General features: G+C 47.1%; 1 non-coding gene across 1 annotated transcript; it reads right to left on the reverse strand.

Moving 5' to 3' along the window:
- Window positions 1-1,451: 1,451 nt before the first annotated feature.
- On the reverse strand, window positions 1,452-1,530 carry TRNAL-UAG (transfer RNA leucine (anticodon UAG)). Its single transcript has one exon. It is a non-coding gene; the product is annotated as a tRNA-Leu (tRNA).
- Window positions 1,531-9,147: the final 7,617 nt, after the last annotated feature.

Raw genomic sequence — 9,147 nt, forward strand, 5'->3', positions numbered from 1 at the left:
ACAAGAGACGAGGAAATAGACGGACACAACGCTGTGCCCGTCCGTTTCCTCGTCTCTTGTGATTGTCTGTTTGGTTTAGTTTGGTTCTATAGGCATTCAACGTCCCAAAGCGACTAAAGCTATGAGGGACGCTGTAGTGAAGGGCTCCGGAAATTTCGACCACCTGGGGTTTTTTAACGTGCACTTACATCGCACAGTACACGGGCCTCTAGAATTTTGCCTTCATCGAAATTCGACCGCCGCGGCCGGGATCGAACCCGCGTCTTTCAGGCCAGCAGCCGAGCGGCGTAACCACTAAGCCACCGCGGCGGCTCTTGTGATTGTCTGTGTTGGCGCGGTTCGATACAGAATGTTTAACCAACTCGCCTGCCAAAACGTTTTAGCGCAATTTATTCCTTTGAGGGGCATCTGGCACTTCGTTCTTGAGTTATACCCGACTATAACACGCCTAATATTCAGGACATCGCCCCTTTAACGCTCAAGAATTAATGGGAATTCAAGTGTGCCGCTGTTTCTTTTGGACTTGTGATGACATTGTCATTCACAACTATCTGCTGTCTTAGCCAAAATGTGTTCTTTAGCTCTGCCTTTATCTTCCTTATCTTTTTTCAGTATTTTTCGGCAACCCCAACTCGACAAATGAGCCTTTATATTCAAGCATCATAGAAGCAATCTTGACTCCTCTTTGCCTATAACGTGGGATCATATACCCCAAGAGATGGCCACGTATGGTACACCAAGCTAGCTTATACCCCCGTCGCACGGTCATTTCGAAGTCCCTCGGAATGACCCTTAGTATATATCGGCTCAAAGAGCAATCGAGCGCTGCTACGCGGGGTGCTTCGATGGCCATCGAGTCAATAGTTTATCGTGTTAAAGGAGCACCGCGGAACTTTATCGTGATCTCGAGGGCCTTCGAGCGGGGGTTTCGTGTACACTCAGACGCGGAGCGCACACAGCAACGCACTCGGGAAAAATGTTACTGCAATATCCCTAAAAAACATAGGACTTTAAAGTATACAACTTATTTTCCAAAAAAAAAAAGACAGGTTGGGCTAAAACACTGCAGCAAGCATAATACCATCGTTGCCAGCGGTACAAAACAACCAACACCTGCTACATCAAAAGTGCTTGAATGCTACATCACCTTGTCCAAAACAACGAAGTTCATTTCAAGAGATAATTGTAAGGAACAAACATTGTGTTTTTTAACATTTCCAGGTTAAACTTGTAAGCTGACTGCTAGCATCCCTGCAAAATTATTGGCGGCGTAACATCTAGGTGTGAGATGATGGAAACTCTCGACGGCGATCGAGTTTAACGTGTAGCAGCAGCACAAATACTTCGAGTTTTGAAGGTCCTTGAAAATCTGGAAGGCTCTCGACTCGACAGCCTTTGAAAGTGCCCGTGTTACAGGGGTGTTGTAAACATGATGAAGCAAAAAAAAGTGCTGGCAGCGGTGGGATTTGAACCCACGCCCAAGGGACTGGTGCCTAAAACCAGCGCCTTAGACCACTCGGCCACGCCACCGCCACGCGTTCTGCCTACTACCGCTCTGTGCAAATTGCCTCCAGCAGACAGTAGCATGTAAAAGAAAACCATTTTTATACAGCAAATTACTTAGCAGGCAAGCCAGGGGAACAAAATGCAGGAGGTGCGGAAAACCTAATAAAAAAATTGTTCTTTTTCAGCAAAAATCGAGCCATACGGGCTGTACACCGAAAATTACAGTACAAATATGAAGCCACGAGTCTGTCTCATCTCTCAAGAAGTCTTCTGACTCACTTAGAACTAGACGGTATTCAAAAATATTACATTCGAAAGAGTCGGACAAATACTCAGAGCTATCCTGAGAAATATTCTGCCGATCAATGCTAAAGGGGAGTTCCCGTCAGTTAAAGACGACTATTTGATGAAAGCACTTCTTTGAATGTCTCGTTTCTGACGTTACGTTTATATGGAAACAGCACTTGGCGTTCAGCTATGCTTAGCAGAGATAATCCAAATCCTATCTTTCGCAGAACAGAGGGTGTATAACGCACCATTAGATTTTCATTAGCACGAAGCGCAGCGAACGAAAGAAAGCGAAATAATATTGAAGTGAAGGACTTCCGCTACGACGAGCGCCACTGTATTCCGCACTAGACGAAAGGAGGAGTCTTCGGACGCCGAGTATGAAACCTCTCTTGAGAGAGACAGCCTTTCTCTCTTTGACGTTTTCTTCATCTCACTATCGGAGGAAACTTACCGCGAGACTACATTCTTCGCTAAACAGGTCTCTGGCGCCTGCGATTTACGAGTATATTCCATGTGTGGACAGTCTACATACATGTTCAGAGCGTTAGCTCTTACTCATCATATTTCTAGATTTCTTGGGGTCTGCTACCACCCTTGATCACAGCGCCATCTGTGGCTGCATTCAGAAAACAGCGAATTTCGCATTGAGACTTGTAGCGCCATCTACAATAGCATTGTAGGAGCAACCATCAGGCACGTGCCAATGATGACGTCACGGTACAATATGGTGGATAGAGATGGAAGTATGGGATTATGACGTCAGAGGACGAAATGGCGGCATATTCGGATTCTCGAATCCAAGATCGCGGCTAATAAAATTAGTTGCGCCCTCTAATCCCTTCCCCACTTCCCCCCTCACCAAGAAACATCCGAAAACGGGTAGGAAAACTGTCCCGTAATGGGACCGCTATACATGTGTACATTCCTTCCGCTATGTATACTCCGACCCCAATTAACGAGCACCCATCCGGGGACAGTTGTATACCGAGTCTGGTAGGCAAACAAAACCCTATGTGTTATGGCATAGGAATAAAACCACAAATAAATAATAGCTAAACATTGTATACATGCAATTACTAATTGAAGCGTTACTATATCGCACCTCAAGCCGAATTCTAGGCCACCTTGACCCCCCAAACGAAGCAAATTCTGTTTGGGATGTATGCTTTAATGCCGTCTCTAAGAGCTTGTTATTTGCTGTTCCCAGTGTGCTGGAAAATTTGGTGACTCCTGTTAGAAAATGCTAGTTAATCAGATGCTACGCATACTTTAAAAACAGCTCAATGGACGAAGGAAAAGCACTTTTCCCGTCTACTTGCTTGTCGTTCTTCCACTGCGCAGTTTTTTTTTAAGTATGTTGTACCAACAAGATCAGCTCTGCGTTTTACTGCGCATACGTTGTTGGTTTCGTGGAAGCTTGAAAGCGTATCGTTGAAGTGCGCGCGCGATACTTCAGGAATGTTAAATTACATGGCGGACTGTATATTTTATTATTTTTCCACAAAGAAATAATTTTTACAGCGAACTAAGATGTAGGCTGTTACTGCTAAGTTACCACTAAGCATAGTGAGTGGACTCCACAAGATAAAATATATCGAGGGAGCTCAACTGGATCTCAATTCTCACTCTATATTGGGTTTCAGTAGGAACTTGGTGGCCAATTCATTATCGTAATACAATAGAAAACCTCAATCAGTGCCGGGTCGATTTATTACACAAAAAGTTCTTGGGAGCAGATTGTATTAAAGGGGCTCTGAAACACCTCGGAGCACATAAACTCGCTCAATCACTGCATTGTGTTATCATGACCACCTGAACCAAATACATAATACACTCCACACGTAGCAGAGAACCCACAATCACGCGCGCAAGTTGGCGAGCCCTTTCTGGCGACTTTTTCATACTCGCACCGTCCTCCGTCGCACCGCATTTGCGGATACCAGTTCAGAGATGGCTATTGGTTCTTTCAGGCGTCAGGCAGCTACCGTGGCCGCGGCCAATAAGCGGCGTAGCTCCGGCGGGTCAGCAAGCTCCTCCTCCGGCGGCAGAGCCGGTGGAGCAGCGCCTACCTTTCAGCGTGCAAAAAGTAACGAGAGTAAAGGGAAAGGCGCGAAGGCGCTGAATTCCAAATTTTGACTACAAATAACTCAGCTTCTACGAAGCGCATCAAAAAAATTTTTTCTCTGGAGGACATTTGTGACGCGGCGTCCTTTAACATCGCAAGCATACCGCAACTTTATTAGAGCCCCTCTCAGAGCTCCTTCAAACGTGAACTTAACCCCATAAAGTACCTTTGCAAGCGCGGCTATACTGCTTTCGAGATACAACTTGTATAACAACAGCTCCCCCAAAGAAAACATTCACAAAAGGAAGGAAACTCACACTCGCGAACGCTGCGCTCAGAAATGTCTTATTGCAACAACTGATGAATATAAATGCTGCGTCACCCATGCGCGCACAGAAACACTGAAATGTGGCACATGCCAAAGGCAAACCTACAGCCGGTACACACCGTAGGTAACATCTCTTGTTTCGAAACCGCCGCGGTGGCTCTGCGGTTATGGTGCTCGGCTGCTGACCACAAAGACGCGGGTTCGACCTCGGCCGCGGCGGTCGAACTTCGTTGGAGGCGAAATTCTTGAGGCCTGTGTACTGTGCGATGTCGGTGCACGTAAAGGAACCCCAGGTGGTCGAAATTTCCGGCGCCTTTCACTATACGCCGTTCCTCATAGCCTGAGTCGCTTCGGGACGTTAAAACCCGTGACAATGACTGTGTAGGCGATGCTTCAGTATTCCTATAAAGATCAGAATTAGACGTTTTACCCGAAACAAGCGATGGTTTGGCTTGTGCATATTGTACACTTTGAGCAGTTCACGAGTTTTTTTTAATCTCTTTTGCCTAGACCGTTTGCACTGTCCCAATGCGGCGCACCCTTTTTGGAAGCCCTGCAAAGCTCAACGAAGTGCACATCTTCGTGCAAATCAAGGTTTGAACTAGGTGCATTTGAACTATTGATTTGAACTAAAATTCTAGCTAAGTGCAAATATCGTTCGTGCCCTCTCGCGGCCTGTTTTGTCGAGATAGGTCTTTCCGCACGACATTGGTATTTCGTACATAACTCCTGATTCACCATGCACATAGGGCCTGGTATGGTTTTTTCCGCGTCCATTTATTCCAGTCTCCTTATCGGAGATACAAGGGCATAGTACGGAGAGCTTAACTGCAGCCGAAAAATACAAGCGGTACACCAAACCGGCTCACAACTTTCTTCATGTTGTGCGCCACTTCCTGCAAATAGGGAGCAACTTCCGGTAGCAATGTCTTTTCATTTTGCCTCGTCTTCAGGCTGGTTGCGTGTGCCGTCACTTTTTTCAAGATGGTTTCAGCCACAGCCGTCACGATCGACAAAGGAGAGCCTGAAGCCGAAATTATTGCGAGTTGGTTATCAAAAATGGCCCGTATTTCATTAACGCGCGATTTCTAATGATCATTCAAGGCGCAAGTTATGTTTTGATTTATTAGTTTGAATGTGCCGAATCATAACGCAAGAGTTGTTTTTGAACACGAGGGGTGTACTCATAATGCACACGGTCTCCTCAAAACTTGACAGGTAGGGTAGGGCGGGGTAAAACGAGATAAAAATTTGCAAACTCATACTGTTTTTACTTTTTTACTTCAAAACCCGAAAACGTTGTACAGGAGCCTTCCTTGGCATCTTAGCTAAGTGCTCAGTAAAACTACGAAACCTTGCTACATCAAGACTATGAATATTCATCAAATATAAAAAAGTGATATTTGTCTCATTTTGCCCTGACCCACGGGGGAAAACGGGACATAAGGTGGGGCAAAACGAGACATTGTAAAAACCAAACAAAATCAGTTATTGCACTTGGAGCACTTGAAGTACAATCCATGGGGCTCTGCACACTCTTCGTGAGCCCACACGTGACACATCGTGAATTTGATCCACACAGAACGAGGCGCTGTGTTTCCCCATAATTCTTTGCGCACGAGACACTCCCACTCACATTTGTTGCTTGTTAATCGCTTCGCAGAACGTTTTCTTTTCAGTGCGATATTCTGCGACAGAACACTGCTACCAAGAGCCCTATCGTTCGATTTCCCGCTTCGTTTTCTTCAGGCCATACCTGACTTATTGCTAGGTTTTGGTGCAACTAGCTTCGCCTTGTAAGGCGATGAGGTCAAAACGGTTGCTTGCCTCCGACTTCCCTATTTTTGCTTTTTCTATAGCAGGCACATGAGACAGAACTTGAAAGGTCGTGTCATTATGAGCGGGCTGTTCATTGTCTTCGGCAGAAGTAGGCGGGGAGCAGTTAGCGCGGGATTCTTGGCGTTAACCGCAAGTCTGATGTCCCGCTGTGCTTGCCAATGGCGCTTCATCGAACACAGGATCATCCAGCGGCACGCGAGAAAATGGCCAAACACCACACTTCCGCAATACATTGGCTATGTTACTGATGTTTCCTGATCGTTCAAAGGCTTTGCTTACCAGCTCACCTACATTCTCCATCGTGATGCGACTCCCAATGTTGCTCAGCAGCCACTCCCGGCATGGGCTGTTGTAGGCAGCTATCAAGGATTTGAAAAGCTTACGTCAAGTGGCTGTAGCTTGCATGTTTGATCCAAGCTGCTTCTTGCAAAGCACGTATGGACCATGCGTCTCCAGTCATTTTTTTCGCCGTTGAAGGGCATCCTCAGTCACAGAGAAGGCTCTCGGTGCAGCGCGAATAGAATGTTTTCGCTGGCGCACGCCTTCTACAGCCTTCTTCATATTGGCCCCGCTCCATGCAGTCCTCGCCGTCTTTCGTTTGCACGTGCGCGGCATTCTAGAAAACAGGACAAAAAATCCGAGCTAAAGAACGCATTTTGCGCGAAAAGAGACTTCAATTGCTTGCTCCGAGCGACGAACTGTTGCGTTTTGCCCCTTCCATAGGCTCCTACTCAATCAATTTTATGGTTATTCAGATTACCACATAGGAGACTGTATTTGTTTCCACAGCTATGGAAGGAGATGCAGTAACAACACAAATACGTAACTTGTCGCAGTAGTTCACGGCTACACTGATGCAAAGGTCCAACGAAACGGGACGTCAGAATTTCGCACCTCTTTGGCGGGACAGCCACTCCAAGAAAGTCGCTCCAGAATTTTTTCCGGAAATGGGCAACGCAAGATTCCCGCCATTTTTAACATACGTTTAGTGGACACTTAGTGGAATCTAATGCTGGTTTAAGAAACCTACTTAACCTAAAATATTTTACGCTAGATGTCGCTAGACGAGACATGTCTAATTTTGCCCCATGTCTTATTTTACCCCGCCCTACCCTAAATGTAAAAACTGAAGGCCATCCTGACTCGGTGTTCCAAAAGGTAAGGTCAGTTTCTTTCCATGCTTAAAAAATAGCTTAAAATTCTATCACAGTAGCGCAGTAGTGTAAAGGCCTCTACTTGTCCAAAACAATAAAAAAAATCTTCAAAGTATCGGCACACTTAAAGTTTTCGTCCGGGTTAAAAACTGTGGATAAAATGTGGTCATTGTTGGCTGAAAAAATTTTCGTAAAAGAGTGCTACGCACGCCCCAGTGCATATTGTCACAAAGTGGTGACTGCAATCGAAGGAGCGATGAAGACGACAAAAGGTCTCCTACAAGAAAACTGTTTACTGGGCGGACTTGAGCCCAAAATTGACTGAATCACTCGGTGGCGGCGAAGCGGCAAGCATGCTCGGCGGTCGTCGAACAGACAAGGTAGATGTACACTTTAAATCCGCCTTGGAACAGAATCGCCGCCGCTGTCGGCCGTGCGCAATTTAAAGCAGATAGCGAGCTTTCTAGATAAAGCGTGCAAAGTTACTAGAACATTCTGGAACAACTTAGAATCAGCTCTGCCTGGCTGCGATCAATCGAGATAAATCTAGTCGCGTCTTGCGTGCGCAAACAAAGCGATAAAGCGGCGCGGCGGCAGATTTGAAGAATGAACGGACACTGCAAAGATTCGCGGCATTACTCCCCTCTCAAAGAAGCATCGACCCGATGCATTAAAACGAATTATGCGACTAGCAACAATTAAAATGGATCGTCCGCAAACAAACACAGAGTGTGGAAATGCAGCGTTCTTTAGCGCGCATAATAGCGGTTTAGACGGATAACACGGACAACTTCTGGTCGTGATGACCTCATAATCCAGTTGACCTAGCTGACGAAGAACCTCGTAAGGGCCAAAACAGCGGCGCAAAAGCTTGTCACTCAATCCACGGCGGCGAATGGGCATCCAAACCCAGACTTGGTCTCCTGGCTGGTATTCCGCGTTGCGTCTTCGTAGGTTGTGACGTCGGTCCGCTGCCGCTCTTTGATCCGTAATCGGGCAAGCCTTCGAGCTTCTGCGCGTTGAAGGTAGGCGGCAACGTCGACGTTCTCTTCTTCTGGAACGTTGGACAGCATGGCGTTCTGTGTGGTTATGCCTCCCTGTCATGGACGAGCCTAAAAGGCGTCATCTGGGTGGTCTTCTGCACTGCAGTGTTGTACGCGAAGACGACGTAAGGCAGGATGACGTCCCAGGTTTTGCGTTCGGCATCGACATATATGGCGAGTAAATCGGCGATGGTTTTGTTCAGGCGCTCGGTCAGTCCGTTGGTCTGCGGATGATATGTAGTTGTCCTCTGGTGGCTGGTTTGGCTGTAACGCAGCATGGCTTGCGTTAGTTCCGCCATGAATGCTGTTCATCTGTCTGTGATGAGCACATCGGGGGCGCCGTGTCGAATGCAGAAGAATGCACTCCACGAAAAATTTGTCGACTTCTGCTGCTGTTCCGTTCGGTAGGGCTTTCGCCTCGGCGTAGCGGGTCAGGTAGTCGGTCGCTATGATGATCCACTTATTTGCAGACGTTGACTTTGGAAAAGGGCCAAGCAAGTCCATGCCGATCTGCTGAAAGGGCCTTGAGGGAGGTTCAGTGGGGTTCAGAAACCCTGCTGGTCGTGTGGGAGGGTTCTTTCGTCGCTTACAATCTCGGCAGGTGTTCACGTATTGTGCGACATCGGCAGACAGTCGGGGCCAGTAATACCTGTCTTGAATGCGGCGGAGGATGCGAGTAAACCCGAGATGTCCAGCTGTCGCCTCGTCGTGTGAAGTGTGTTGAACTTCTTCGCGGAGGCAAGCAGGTACAACAAGGAGGTGCGCTGTTTTGTTCGCTGCGAAGATCTTCTTCACAAGGAAGCCAATCTGTACACAGAAGGAAGACAGTTCTCGCTTGAATGAAGCGGGGGGTGAAGAAACCTTGCCTTCCAGGTGCTTGATGAGGCGTTTTAGGTCGGGGTCCGAGCGTTGCTGCTGGGC

Source organism: Amblyomma americanum, chromosome 1 (genome assembly GCF_052857255.1).
Source record: "Amblyomma americanum isolate KBUSLIRL-KWMA chromosome 1, ASM5285725v1, whole genome shotgun sequence".
NCBI lineage: Eukaryota > Metazoa > Arthropoda > Arachnida > Ixodida > Ixodidae > Amblyomma > Amblyomma americanum.